Below are 14155 nucleotides of genomic sequence, written 5' to 3' on the forward strand. Positions count from 1 at the left end.
AATCATTTCAAATTTTAAACTAATTTTGAATGTCTTCAAAACTTAAAGCAACTTAAATTTTTTTCCCCACGTAATAGGCATGATTTTAAAAAAATTATAGAAAAATTTATTGATTTTAAAAGATATTTAGAAGCTCTTAAAAATGTTCAAGAATAATTTTAGACTTGAAAAAATTAAAAAAAAAAAAACTTCTAAATTTCTAAGAATTTAAAATTTTTTAAAGAATGTTTAAACTATTTCAAATAAAAATAATGAAACTTTTAATTTAAAAAGTGTTCGTTTACAAAATTTAATTATCCAAATTTTAATGTTTTCAGCTTAAAAGTGGTTAGAAAAATATAATTTTCAAAATTATACATTTCATTGATTGTTTTTTTAATTAAAAGCATTGCAAATGATAATGTTAATTTATATTTTCAGTACTGATTTTCATATTTGAACTCTATAATTTATAAAAGTGAAAAATTATATATTTTGTTGTTTGTCAACATTTAGTTTATAATTTTCAAATTGAAAAGTATTTGTATAGAACTTAAATTTTATACGTGTAAATTATTGAGCATTTGAATAAAGCATTTTTTTATTTGAAAACTTGTAAATTTTAATGTGAAATTCAATATTTCTGCTTTGACTGCTGTAATTTGCACTTTATTTTTTATTACTGGAAATGGAAAAATCTGTAGCATTAGATTTAAAATTTTTAACTTTGTTTAACCGTGAAAAATTTTTATGAAACGCGGATAACCCGTGAAATGACAGGAAATTGCAATAAAATGTTTAATTGCCAAACTTATTTTTTAAAGAATGCACATTCTTTAAACGAGACGATGAAACTACGTGTGTTTTAATGCTAGTCCATGTTATTAATTGTAACAATATATATTTATGGAAATGATATACAATTTGAAGGACAAGTTTGACTGCGAAGCACGAGATACGTGATGAGAATGTGTTCGTTAAAGCCGAAGGAGCTTTAACGAAAGAGAATTCACAATAATTAAATTACTGTTGTCAATGGTTTGACTTTTAGTTTTAAAAAGTCTGTGCAAAAGTGTGGGAATATACAAAGACCGAACGCGTAGCGCGAGGTAAATACATGATCGAGCGCAAAGCGGGAAATAAATCTATTATCGAGCGACATGAATGTGCCAGCGAGGCGGGCAAATTTTGTTCTAACATTATGCGCCAAATCCAGGGATTCCCAAGGCAACCAATCAGTGTCAAGTGAGCACTGATAGTGAACTGACGCAACGTGACGCAGTTATCCAGTTAGACCGTTAGGGTAATCTGCTTTATAGCTATACTACTGTTTTTGCACTATTTTTTCTCGGAAGGCTCAAATCAAGTATCTTCTGGGATTTCCTGTTAGTTGTAATATATTTGCAGGTAATACTTTTTTAAGTAAAAATTCTTCGTGCTTAAGACCTTCCATGCTGCGTAGTCTTATATTTGTGTAATTATTGCAATCGAAATCTTAATTGGCGTGGACTGCAGTTATTGCCAAAAAAAAGGTCAGGTATAATCGGGTAAGAGGCCAAAATTATAAAACTGAAAGGCTTTTAATGAACTACCGGGTTAATTAAGGTTGCTTCATAGCGCACATCCTTAACGACTATTTGATCCAAAATAATTTTTCCCAATTTTTTTATCGTGTTAGTCCTGTTCAACTCAGCCACATCAGATTTTGTGATTCTATAGGATCTTTTTCTTTATAGTCGAAAGTGACTTATCTGCAAACAAAATTGGATAAAGTCGAATTGAAAGAAAATGATTGATTTAATGCAATAAAATATAATTTCAATAAAAAATCCGAGTCTTCTCTTGCATTACCTGTATATCTTATTGATTATCATGGTCCATTTATTTTCTCCATTTGATATAAATATCATCTTACGCCATTTCCGTATCATTATCCGGCAAACCCTTTGTTTCAAAATAGGGATTTCTTTTCTTACCCGGCATATTGAAGAAATAGATTCTCTTAACGTGAACAGTAATTGCCGTCTGAAAAAAGAAAAAAATCTACAACATTCGCTTAAAAAAAATGTTTTGGTAAACTTTATTTTGCATCGTTAAGACTGGGTGATTCGAATTAAAACCAAACATTTATTTTCCCAATTAGCAATAGATTAAAAATCAATAATTAGTTTTTAAATACCACCCCATAAGTCTACTTTAGAAGGTCGCAAAAAAAAGACCGATTAGTAAAAAATTAGATTTTGCGAGTTTTTGGCGCTTTGTTATGATTTTTTTGCAATTGTTCAATACATATTGTTTCTAATACATAAAATGCTACTTCCTGCTGACAATTAGATGTTTACATAATTTTTTCGAGCAATGTATTATTGTCTAAAAATGCTTTTCTCCCGTCTTTTTTATTTAGAATTCATCGAATTTTAACGAATTTTTGTTCTTTAGTTAGTTTAAAGACCCATACTAGCGAAGCTTCTGTTCTAAAGTTTTACCAGAGTCTTGTTCATCAGACGAGACAAAAATTCAGATAAGTTTTTGGGGTCGCTGAATCCGAATCCAGGGTTGGCTTGACTCGGTCGAATCGTTCTTCGTTCCCAACCTCAAAAAATTAATGAAAATTGAAATTTTTTCTTTACATTTTTAAAGTTCGAAACAAAATGCTTTCTGCCTGGGTCAAACCCGCGAATTAGTATAAGGAGACCATACTCCCGGAAAACTTGAACGCGTGAATTCAGATTTAGTTAGTTTGTATCGCTCGTAGTAGCGCCTCTTGCGGGAAAATGCGAAATCGACAACATTTTTAAAATTCCCTGATTTTTCCTTGAATAATTAATGTTGAAATACCAGCATTTTAATCTTTTAATACTTTTACCATCGAATATTTTATGAACGAAAAAAGGTCACAGTTTATATTTCACTTAAAAAGAATGAAATTTATACGAAAAAAATTTTTAACCAAAAATACGAACTTTCAAAAATTTTCTTCCACTATACAGTTAAATTTTCATTAAAAAAATGAAATTTCATCTAAAAAATATAAGGTTGTAAATCGAAATGATAAATTTTCAAAAAAATAGTTGAATTTTCTTTTGAAAAAGATTTTAGTCGAGTTTGCACGATTAAAGTATGAATTTTTAAGCAAGAAATAATTTTCTAATAAAAAATGGAACTTTTAATCCAGAAAGATGGATTTTTAACCAAAAAGGATGAATTTTTAACAAATTTGTTGCATTTTCTCCCAAATAGTTGCATTTTTATTTAAACAAAGAGATGAAATATTTCTTAAACCAGAAGAATTTTTAATTACAAAAAAGTGCAGTTTTCTTCCAAAAAGGCGAATTTTTTTAACCAAACAGAATGAATTTTTTATAAAATAGTTGAAATTTACCAAATAGTTACATTTTTATCCAATAAAAGATACTTTTTTTTTTACTAAAACAGATGAATTTGTAATAACGATTGAAATTTTTTAACGGAACTTTTATCCAGAAAAGATTTCAGTTCATTTTTCAACACCGAAATATAAATTTCAAACAAACAGTGAACTTTCTACGAAATAGATATATTTTCAAAAAATTAGTATAATTTTTAACCAAAAAGTATGATTTTTAAACAAAATAGTTTAATTTTCCACCAAACAGTTGCATTTTTATGGAAAAATATGTAATTTCTGAGAAAGCAGGTGAATTTAAAATCTACGGAAAAAATTTTTTTAAATTAAATTTTCTATCAAAAAGTTGCATTTTTATTCAAGAAAGATAAAATTTTTTCTAAAACCGATGAATTTAACAAAAAAGCCTTGAATAAAATAGTTCAATATTTGTCCAAAGAAGATTCCAGTTCACATTTTAACGGAAAAATAAGAATGGTAAACAATTTGCAATCAAAGTGGATGCCTTTTTAAGAAAATTATTAAATCAGTTTCTTTTTATTTGAAAATTAATTTTTTTAGTTGAAGCCGTAATTGTTCCATTTTTGTTTGAAAACTTATGTTTTTAGTTTAAAATTACTTGATTTTGTTTGTTTCAAATGTACTTTTGTAACTGTAAATTGAGTCACTCTAGTCTTAGCTTGTAAATAATTTCTTTAATAATCTTTGTAATCTTTTTATCTTTTTGAGATGAAAACTCCTGTACTTTATTGTTGATAATGAGTCCTTTTGCGTAGAAAATTAATGTTTTGGGTTGAAAATTCAATTAATTGGTTAGTAATTTATATTTTTGGTTAAAGATTCATCATTTTAGTTAAAAATTCATTTCTCAGGTTCAAAATTAATTATTTTCATTTAAAACTTACACTAAAAAGGGGTTTAAAATATATTTAGAAAGCAAACTTGTTTACTTTATTAATATTAATCGAAAATTGTTCGTTTTCGAAAATGTAGCAACCTTGAATAATGCTTTGTTCAATGCGAATAATATGTTTTCTATTACTTTGACTTCTGTTACCGTTTAAATTAAGCACCCTTTCCAATTTTTAGCGGTACATTTTCCCGCGAAATTTAAATAATGTTCTTATTATGAAAAAAGATAGACAATACGATTTTTTAAATCCTTATTCAAAATTCTTACAAAAAGTGCGTGGGGTCTCCTTATTCAACTTCGTGCACAAACCTACCCCGGATTCGGATTCAGAGACCCAAAAAAAAGTATAAAAATGTTTGTCTCATCTGTTGGACAAGACTTTCATTTTTCGTTCTGTAGTCTATTGGGCAAGACATCTTAATTCTGAACGAAAGTTTATGAAAATTCAAAACACTGTTTTTCAACGAAAATAAAATTGTTGCTGAAATTATTGTTATGCAATCTTCATTTTTTAAATTATTAAATATGTAAATTTGCACAAACGGTTACTTGCACACATAATCGCACGTTTAAACGCGTTGAAAAACTGTAGTCGCCGAGGATTCGAACCCTAACTTAACTACCTAAACTACCTGAACTATTGTTTCATAGCGCGCGCTCTAACCACTTCGCTATCGAAGCACTTGGATCTCGATGACAAAATCTCATCCTAGTATTTCAAGGCAGCATCGTACCAAGTCGTATGATGAGCTTCAACAATCTTCAAACTAAAAGTTGTTGATTTTAATGTTTCTTTAAAGAAAACATCTTCCTGATCATAATTAAGTATTTCTAAGGCAAATTGTACATTTTTGAGAGACTTTAATAGACAATTTTTCATTTAGAAAGATTTTAGAATTTCATTTTACTTATTTCAAAAAAGGCTCGATACTTTTTTTCTTTACATATTTAAAAATTTTATAAAATATATAAAAGTAATAAAAAATAAACAATTGAAAAATTGGATAAGAAATTTTTTTTCAATTCTTTAGTTGTTATTTTATAAAATGAAACGGATTATTAATAAACTGTTTGAAAATGTTATTGAATTCCTTTTCTTTAATCATTTTGCTTTGAACACGCATATAATTTTCTTAATTATCAAGAAAATGTAAGAATTGTTTTTTAAAATATTTTGTAAACCTTATAACCTAGTTTTATGCTGCCATATATTTATTTCTTATTAGTCTTATAATGAAAAAGAATTATGTAAGTATATTGGTGATTGCCAAAATGTTAACCATTTGCAGTCTAAGACATTTTCTATAATTAATAAATAGTTTGACTGAAAATCTTAATTTAATCAAATTTTTATAAAAATACATACTTATAGTTTCCGCATTAAATTTTCTATGATTAATAACATCTTGAAATTACATTTTTTATGATTATTGAATTCTTTGAATTAAAAGATTTTATTTTACAATGTAATAAGGAGTACTTAATTTTATTGAGTTTCTAAAAATACACATGCTTATAATATCCGCATTAAAACGGAGATTAAATCGATATTCAATTATTTAAAATAGCAACATTATACGTGCGCTGCAGCACGCGAGAATCATTGCATTGCCAATTAGTAATACAAAAATATAAAACAAGGTTACTCTGATTTTAATTTAAAATTTTATAGTTTATTATTGTAAAAAATATCATTTCTTCATATATTAATTTGGCAAGGGGCTTGACAACTTTGTAAGCTGCTTTAAAAATATTCAGTGTTTAATGATTTTTCTGAATTTTGAAATTTCGCAGGTTTTAAAATTGGTTTTATTATTTTGTGAAATAGTTACATTTTGAATATGTATCAATATTCAATTAATAATTTTGAATATTTCATTTCGAGATTTTTAATGATGATATTGCGTTAGAAATTCAAAAAAATTTTAAGTCATGGAGACTTTGAATTAAATATGAAACTTTTAATTTTGAAAAGTATAGAATTACAATTTTTAATTTCTAAGATTAAAAAGCTGTGAACTAAACAATTTTTTAAACTATATAGCCTATGATATGTCGTTCTTGAATTTGAATTTGGAACTTTACAATGTGGGTAATTGAATTGAAAAGTGTTTGACTATTAACTGGAAGTTGCACAACTATTTCCCTTCGACAAAAATTAATATAAAAAAATTGATTTATTCAAGCTTTTAGTTAAAAATATTGAAAGCCTACAATATTGTCCTTTTGTAAATTAGGAGCACTCAAGCATTGAAAATTGAATTTCTCCATTTTTTCACTTAGTGAAAAAAACTCAATGGAATTTTGAAAAAAAAAAAGTTTTAGTGGTTTCGGGAAGTTTTTAAAATTAAATTTTTTTTAAGTGTTTCAAATTTTGTTCTATATGTATCAAAATCGTAAATAATTCTTGTACTATATTTCAGATAGCCAGTAAGAATATAAATAGAAAATTATGAACAAAATTCCTGACGAATAAAGGAATTAGTTTGTAATTAAGGAAAAATTAATTTTTTCGATTCCGTTTGATTGACATTTTTTTAGGTTAAAAAATATGTTGCCTAATAAATTTTGTTCAGATAAAATTATGCAGTAAGAAGTGAATCTGACATTTGTTTCAAATTAATAGGGATTTGAAGGCAAATATTCAAGCTTCATGCTAAGAGAAATTATTTTTTCGCTGAATACGTCTTAATTTACTATTATTAAGTTTATCTACATTAAAATGCATTTAAATAATTTAAATTGAATTCTAATGAATTCCAACGAATTCTAATGTGAATTCTTAAAATATGTCTGGCTGAAATGTTGTAAAAGAACAAAAATAAATGTTGTTTTACAAAAAAAGGTTTAAAGTTCAAGTTTTTTTTTCATAAATGATGCTTATTCAACCAACCTGCATTTATGTGGTTTTCCTCGTTTTTCTTATGCTTATCTGTCATAATAATGGCAAACGGTTACAAAAATAAAGCAATTATATACTTGGTAAATAATTACGATTAATACACTATCGACATAATTTATGCATATGCGTATAGGATAAGTATTTTTATCAGTTACACGTGAGCTTAGGTAACAGTTTGTTGAAACTTCAAACATTACTTTAAACATTCACAAAAAGTTTTGTGTGTTCAAATATTGCATCAGAATCCAAATGTTGTTCAATAACTATATATTTTTTACTTATATTATTCGCAACTTTTAATCGTCATGAAATTTTATTTTACAGATAATTTTCAATTTTTAGGGTAGGTGATAATAGAAGGTAATGCAAAATAAGGAAAAAATATTAAATTAATCGTGAAAAATAAAACATTCATTTCATTTTGCAATATCTGAATAAGATGTTCCAGGCCGATGTACCAAAATAAATGTAAACATTTTATGTAATAGAGACAAATATAACGTAGAAAATTTCGTATCTGAGGCAAGGTAGATATTCCTGCAATCCAAAGGGGCTTTAACAAAAGAGAATTCACAATCTCGAAATTACAGTTGTCAATTCTTTGACTTACAATTTGAAAAGGACCGCCTAGGGAGCAAATTATTATACTATTAGGTAAATTAAAATAACAAAAGGACACCAGGAAAACTATTTTTTTTAGTCATTTAATTGAATTCAGTTTTGTAGTTTTTGTTTGTTAAATTCGGTTAAATTCTTCTAAATTCCTTTTAAAATTAAAAGTCGAAGCATTGTCCACTGTAATTTGCTGACTGTGAATTCTCTTTTGTTGAAGCTCCTCCGGCCTTAACGAACACATTCTTATTACTTATCTTGTGCTTCGCACTCATTTTGTCCAAAATGTGAACTCGTGTACATTATGTTTAACACTATTATATCAAATGTATATTATATTTATTCCAATAAGTTTATATTATTACATTTCATAAAATACAATGGTATTGAAGAATACGCATTTTCGTTATGTTGTTTTTATAATTGAAAATAATTCTTAAAAAGTGCCCATTATATAACAAAAGCAATGTTGTTATTAAACATTTTATTGCTACTTGTTTAGTTTTTCCATTAATTTCATTTGTTGATTTCCCATGTTATTTTTTACGATTCAAAATACAAATACAAATCCTAGCGCAAGATGCTTTTGAGAAAATTTGTAGATATAATTCAGGCAAAACATTTCGTTAAATAAAGTGTTATTGTCGCTTGTGTCCTTTTTCAAAAAACTTAATTTATTTATTTCCAATATATTTTTATAATAAGAGTTTATATCAAATTTGTAGATTTTTTGGTTAAATAAGTTTTGTCTTCTAATTTTTTCTCATATTTTATGTCGTTTTTCCAAAAATATAATTTCTATATTTTGTATCTAATTTTGTACGAGTAAAAGAAAATTTATTCCTCCTAAAAATGATTGAGGACAAATTTTCAGATTCTTTTTGTGTGAACAACTTTTGTCTATTAATATTTTTAGTATTTCGTGTCGATTTTCGAATAATTAAATTTTTTGATTTCAAATGTCATTTTTTACGATTAAAACAAAAACTACGTGTTTGATTAAAAAGTTATTAATGACAAATTTGTAGTTCTTTTTTGGACGAGCCATTTTTCTCATTCATTTTTTTCCTCGATTTTATCCTTAGTTCAAAAATTTAATTCTTTATTCATCTTGCATAGTTGAAACTCATACTGGATTCCTTTGACTTTTTTCATATCGTGCGCTATTTGGCTTCAAATACTCATTTTCTTTCATTTTTTTTAATTTTGTAAGTGCTATAACTCTGGTAATTTTTCTTTTATCAAAAAATGTCACCAGTAGAATTTGTTTTTATTTTTGAGTACTTAGTAGAATAACCGTACAGAGAATTTTTGAATTTTGAGAAAAGTGGTCGCAAAAATTCTAAAATGCGCCCACTTTTTGAATTTTTCCTAAAAATTGCTGGCCAAGCAACTTGTCTCTTATTTTAAGACCCTAAAAGAGTATACCGACTCATAGTCTAATCCATCAATCCTTTCCAAAGTAAAAAAAAACTTGGACAGTTAAAAAAATGTATATATTTTATTAAATAATAAATAAATATTTAATAAATGTTAATAATAAGACTGTATATTTAAAAAAACCATATTTAAACGCATACAAGCTATTCTGTTAGAAAATTACCCTGAGATAGATTAATTCATCAGAAGAAGGTTACAGACAGGGATAATGAGAACATAATATTTTGAGGTAATTTGTTAATATTGAATATTGCAAATATTTCATATTTCAAATATCTGTTTTATTTGAGAAGAATATATTCACAAAAAGAAAGGGACTTTAAATTTTGTTTTGCTTTATTTTTTATTTATTATTTGTTCTTGCCTAAAAAACCAAGGCTGTATGACTGCTAACTGCAGGAGAAGAAAGTTATAAATAATAATAATTTTCATAACAAGTTTTTTTTTCAATTTTAACTATTTTTGCCTCCCTCTAAGTGAAAAGTTGAAAAAAGAGGGAAAATTAAAAAAATGCGACTTTTGAACTTTATTTTAAGAAAGGAATGCAATACACAGTACTAAATTATTAGAAAAATTTATGTAAACATCTAATTATCAGTATAAAGTAGTTTTTTATATGCTGAAAAAAATTTTAAAGAAAAATAGCAAAAAAACTAATTTACCCCAAAACCTCGCAAAACTAAAATTTTCATTTATATGAATTGTCAGGCCCCTATAAAACAAACTTATCGTGCCTGGTGTTTGAAAAATAATGACTTTTTTTATTCTATATCTAATTGTGAAGAGAAATATTGAGTTTCAATTCGACTCATATAATATTGACGATTCTGAATAGTATTTATAAGAAGGTATTTTTTCTCATAGGAAATACGTGTTAAAACGTACGGGTCTTGCGAGACCTCTGAATATAAAAAAATGCAATTTTTGTGGATTCGTAGAAATTTTGGGTTAGATTAAATTCTTTTGAGCGTCAATCAAATTATATTAATTAAATTTGTTAAAATTAAAATGAATTTAGATTATTTTCATTGAATTCTAACGAATTACAATAAATTCGAATGCAGAATACTTACGGCGTTGGACAAAGTACAAAGGATACACAGCAAGAATTTAAGTATGTTTCCGTATGTGGTTATTGCAGTTTATAGAAAAAAATGTTTTAATTTCGAGTTTTTTTTTACATACATGACCTTAGTCCGAAAAATATGCATTTATATAGCTATCCTTATCATAAATTATCTACCGTAATTATTGCAAACTGTTATAAAAATTTTAATATTTGCAACTGTGTATGAATAAGTAAGTACGATAAATACTCTGTCTTCATTATTATATCATATACGTGTGTAAAAAAATATTTGTATCAGCTGCAAGTTATCGTATATAACATTCCGTTGAAACTGTAAAACGTTAAGAACTTAAAAAATGTTCTTATTTTAAATAATTTCATCAGAGTTTCGAAATGTAAAAGTAGGTGATTTACAAATTAGGAAGAAGAAAATTGCCTTGAATACATTGAGGTTCGTAAGAAAAAATTAGAACAAAGCAGAAAAACTTCAAATTAATTTTGCATGAAAAAAAGGTTTCAGGTTTCACTCGTGTAAAAAACTACGAATTTTGCCGACATTTCCTGAAAATTCAAGTGCAAAATTCATAGCTTTTTGAAAGAGTGAAACCCGAAATATCTCTTGTTATCAAAATGAATTATCGTGAAATCATTAAATCTATTATTAAGCAATAGCTTCGGAAAGGACTGGTACTTTAATTGACAGAAGGCATGCACATTGTAAATTTAAAGGTCATTTTTCGGGCGATGAATGGAGACTGGCTGTTTGGAATGCTAGAGGGATGAATGGTCTCAAGGTAAGGGAATTGCGAGGAACTATGGACGTAAAGAAACTAGAAACAAAAAAAAAAGGATGCGAAAGTAGAGGCATAGGAAACGGGGTGTTGAAAAGAAAATTTGAAATATTGTCAGAAGTAGATAGTGAATCACATGGTAGGCAAGAAGTAGGTCTGACTTTGAATAAAAGAGCGAAGCAGCATCTTGGAGATCATGATTTCGTATCTTCCAGACTGCTGTGGGCTAAAATGAAAGTGGGAATCAGAAGATTAATTATCATAGCATGCTACGCGCCAGTTGATACTGATCCCAGAGAAGTAAAAGAGGCCTTCTGGAACACTATAAATGACACAATAAATATTTGAGAACATGGCGAAAGAATAATTCTGCTAGGAGAAAGGAATGGATGGGTGGATATCCAAGATCAGGATACAGAAAGAGTACTACGTAATTTTGGTGATCCAAGAACAAAATATAACAGAAAGACTTAGGTAGTTAACTAAAGATACATGGGTCATGAAGGATTCTGAATGCAACACTGATCATTACCATCTAATCTGAAAAATTAACTTTGGTTGGGGATGGAGAAAAAAGAGAACCAAGAAAACAAAATAAACGCGAATAAAAATGGAGAACCTACAGACACCGAATGCGCGAATAGATTTTCAAAATAGGATAATTAAAAGCATATATAAGGCAACCTGGGAAGCGCTTATAAAAAACAAAGGCATAGAGGGCGCTTGGACTAAGTTTCGGGACATCATTGTTAGGTGTGCAATTGAAGTGTGTGGTACCGCGGTTGTAGAAAGAATTTCTATTCATGCGTGGTGCAATGATGAAATGCAGGCTGCCAAAAAACAAAGAAAGAAGCTTACAGGAGAACTTTGAACATCGCAGGTCTTAGCGATGAGGAAAGAAATACACGTATAAATGATTACAGACACAAAAAGAGAATACTCAAACTATAAATTAAGGAAAGTAAAGATAAAATTAGAGCGATATAATATATCTGAATTCTCTGATTTTATTTAAACTCCACATAATTATGTGCTTTGATGCGCTCATTACAAATTTAGTTGTAAAAATTGGCAAATAGGCCATATTCATGGTGAAACCATGAAAAAAACATAAAATTCATAGTTGCATTCATCTGAGCCAAGATGCAAAATTTTGCAAAATGTTCTTAACAAATATTTTAGCTCTCATTACGGTAGACATTTTTTTCGAATAATTTTTCAAATAATAGTTTCCGAGAAAATAAATGGTATATCGATTTTTATGTAAAAAACCCCATAAAAATCATGGATTTTTGAGTTTATCGCAACCAATACGCAAAATTCTGCAAAATTTTTCAGACAAAAGTTGTAGAACTCATTATGATACAAATTTTCTAACACAGAATTTTTTCCATGAGTGATAATTTCCGAGACAATTAGTGATGCATCTAACGATCAACTATTTCAACACTGTGCTTTACCGTCGCAGCAGGCCCTAAGTGACTACAAGAGTAATCAGGCACCTCTGTGACTGATTACAGAAATAATTCTGATCAAATCCCTAATTGTGGGGAGCGAAAAGGCACCCCTGTAAGTGGTTACAGATATAATATTGGTCAAACACCTATCTGTACACTCGATCTTCTTTTTTCATCGTATCTCCATTGGTTTCAGCTTGGCACCTATTCACGCTCTTCACCGCGGCAAGGTTGGAGTACTTTGAAGAGCATATTTTGTTTTCTTTTTTATATTTTGTAATTTTTTTCATTGATCTGATTTATTTCTCTTTTTCTGATCTTATTTTTATATAATTTATTTTAATTTACTTTACTTTAAAATGCTGTTTAAATTCAGTGGCCAGGGTAACACACTTTAATATTCGCGATTAGTTCCTTAAACGGATCATCACCTATTTCCTTGAGCTGTCGTCGCCACAGAAATTCACAGATATGGTCTGCGAGATTGCTCTTATGCACTCCTCCTCGTGAGAGAAATCGTCGCATCCACCGCCAAGAGAACTCCACATGTCGAGTGTGCGTTCCGGTATCGCAATTCACGAACTCCTTGAAATGATTCACAGTTTTATGGACGAAATCATGGTCTTCGAGGTCAATATAACTCTTTCCACAATCGGTGTGGATCTCCATCCCTTCCGATACGTGCTTTTTTATTAATTCTATTAAAGTAGTCTGATCTCTCTTATTTTTGGGACAGATTTTCAACCGATAGGTGTAGGGGTGTCCTCAAGAGCAACCATCCAGATCTCCCTAGAAAAAGAGAAGCGGTCTGCAACGGTTTCCAGCGAAATCGACTGACTGTTTACGATGCTGTTTTTCCGGATCATTTGTTCAAAATTTAATACGGCAGTCATTTTCTTCTTGTGTTTTGAGCAAGATCGTTCTGTTGGAATGAGTTCGATTTGTAGCAATCACAAAAGTGTTTTTTCTCTTTTTTGGAGAATCATACTTAGACTGAAAATGTTATATGTTTCATTCATCTTGATTAAGACTCGGGAGAAGGAAATCTCAAAAATAATGAATGCACGCAAGAAACACACGCCCGTTACTACTATGAGCGCGGACGTTAAAGAAAGACCTGTCGCTTATTGCATTGAAAGCTTTTACATTTCATCGCATGCATTACTAGATTTTTAAAAAAAATATCACTCATAGAAAAAAATATTCGCATCAAAAAATGTGCATCCTAATAAAATCTACAACGTCAATTAAAATATTTTCCAAAATTTCGTGTATTGGCTGAGCTAAACCCAAAAAACCTTGATTTTAAGGGGTTTTTCCATAAAAATCGATGTATTACTAATTTTCGCGAGCTATATAACGTTTTTCAAAATAATTAGCGATACTGTGTGTAGTGGCTTAGATGCACGCAAAAAACCATGATTTTTATGATTTTTTCATGGTTTAACATGAAAATCGCCTTTTCGCCAATTTTAACTATTATATTTGTAATCAGCGCGTCAAAATACATAAGTACGAGGGTGGATTGATAAGTTTCCGGCCTGACCAAGAAAAACAACGTTTTTAAGAATTTTTTTTTTTATTTCTCAACATAATCTCCTCCAAGG

At 28.5% G+C, this 14155-nt stretch overlaps 1 protein-coding gene and 1 long non-coding RNA gene across 2 annotated transcripts in view; one reads left to right on the plus strand and one right to left on the minus strand.

Annotated features, from left to right (window-relative positions):
• LOC117167919 (G-protein coupled receptor Mth2-like) overlaps window positions 1-14155 on the plus strand; it is a 105658-nt gene that overhangs the window by 58653 nt on the left and 32850 nt on the right. The gene's annotated exons all lie outside the window — the stretch shown is intronic.
• LOC117167920 lies at window positions 1543-10403 on the minus strand. Its single transcript, XR_004466444.1, has 3 exons — window positions 10305-10403; window positions 1831-2004; window positions 1543-1730 (listed from the first exon to the last, which is right to left on the minus strand). It is a non-coding gene; the product is annotated as an uncharacterized LOC117167920 (long non-coding RNA).

This window comes from Belonocnema kinseyi, chromosome 2 (assembly GCF_010883055.1).
Source record: "Belonocnema kinseyi isolate 2016_QV_RU_SX_M_011 chromosome 2, B_treatae_v1, whole genome shotgun sequence".
Classification (NCBI taxonomy): Eukaryota; Metazoa; Arthropoda; class Insecta; order Hymenoptera; family Cynipidae; genus Belonocnema; species Belonocnema kinseyi.